The following is a 1,944-nucleotide window of genomic DNA, read 5'->3' as shown; positions in this document are numbered from 1 at the left end:
TTACTCGGGCTGCCTCAATAGGTGGGTGGGCAAATATGTTTTACAGGAAGACGTGTTATCCAAAAAAAAAAAAAAAAAAGAATATCATTATTAATAATGATATGATTATAATTAGTGAGAATGATAGGCTCCAGCACCCCCCGCGACCGCAAAAGGGACAAGCGGTAGAAAGTAGATGGATGGATGGATTTTAAATATTACAATTTTGCCTGGACAATCATTGAATTATGTGCTTCCATGTGTCTGTGTGAGATCCGGGTGTTGTTGAAGAAAATCTGTGCGCTTAGGAAAAAAAAGGAAACCAATCACATCCCTTTTTTACTCGGGCTGCCTCAATAGGTGGGTGGGCAAATATGTCTTACAGGAAGACATGTTATCCTTAAAAAAAAAAAAGAATATCATTATTAATAATGATATGATTATAATTAGTGAGAATGATAGGCTCCAGCAACCCCCGCGACCCCAAAAGGGACAAGCCGTAGAAAATGGATGGATGGATGGATTTTAAATATTACAATTTTGCCTGGACAATCATTGAATTATGTGCTTCCATGTGTCTGTGTGAGATCCGGGTGTTGTTGAAGAAAATCTGTGCGCTTAGGAAAAAAAGGAAACCATTCATTTTTTACTCGGGCTGCCTCAATAGGCAGGTGGGCAAATATGTCTTACAGGAAGACATGTTATCCAAAAAAATAAAAAATAATTTCATTATTAATAATGATATGATTATAATTAGTGAGAATGATAGGCTCCAGCACCCCTCGCGACCCTAAAAGGGACACGCGGTAGAAAATGGATGAATGGATGGATTATAAATATTACAATTTTGCCGGACAATCATTGAATTATGTGCTTCCATGTGTCTGTGTGAGATCCGGGTGTTGTTGAAGAAAATCTGTGCGCTTAGGAAAAAAAGGAAACCAATCACATTCCTTTTTTACCCGGGCTGCCTCAATAGGTGGGTGGGCAAATATGTCTTACAGGAAGACGTGTTATCCAAAAAAAAATAAAAAAAAATGAATATCATTATTAATAATGATATGATTATAATTAGTGAGAATGATAGGCTCCAGCACCCCCCGCGACCGCAAAAGGGACAAGCGGTAGAAAATGGATGGATGGATGGATTGAAAATATTACAATTTTGCCTGGACAATCATTGAATCGTGCTTACATGTGTCTGCGTGAGATCCGGGTGTTGTTGAAGAAAATCTGTGCGCTTAGGAAAAAAAGGAAACCAATCACATTCCTTTTTTACCCAGGCTGCCTCAATAGGTGGGTGGGCAAATATGTCTTACAGGAAGATGTGTTATCCAAAAAAAAATAAAAAATGAATATCATTATTAATAATGATATGATTATAATTAGTGAGAATGATAGGCTCCAGCACCCCCCGCGACCCCAAAAGGGACAAGCGGTAGATAATGAATGGATGGATGGATTGTAAATATTCCAATTTTGCCTGGACAATCATTGAATCATGTGCTTACATGTGTCTGTGTGAGATCCGGGTGTTGTTGAAGAAAATCTGTGCGCTTAAGAAAAAAAGGAAACTAATCACATCCCTTTTTTACCCGGGCTGCCTCAATGGGTGGGTGGGCAAATATGTCTTACAGGAAGACGTCCATCCATCCATCCATTTTCTACCGCTTATTCCCTTCGGGGTCGCGGGGGGCGCTGGAGTCTATCTCAGCTACAATCGGGCGGAAGGCGGTGTACACCCTGGACAAGTCGCCACCTCTACAGGAAGACGTGTTATTCAAAAAAAAAAAAAAAAGAATATCATTATTAATAATGATATGATTATAATTAGTGAGAATGATAGGCTCCAGCACCCCCCGCGACCGCAAAAGGGACAAGCGGTAGAAAATGGATAGATGGATTGATTTTAAATATTACAATTTTGCCTGGACAATCATTGAATTATGTGCTTCCATGCGTCTG

Source organism: Nerophis lumbriciformis, linkage group LG24 (assembly GCF_033978685.3).
Source record: "Nerophis lumbriciformis linkage group LG24, RoL_Nlum_v2.1, whole genome shotgun sequence".
Taxonomy (NCBI): Eukaryota; Metazoa; Chordata; class Actinopteri; order Syngnathiformes; family Syngnathidae; genus Nerophis; species Nerophis lumbriciformis.
Note: the sequence above shows the minus strand (reverse complement) of the source record.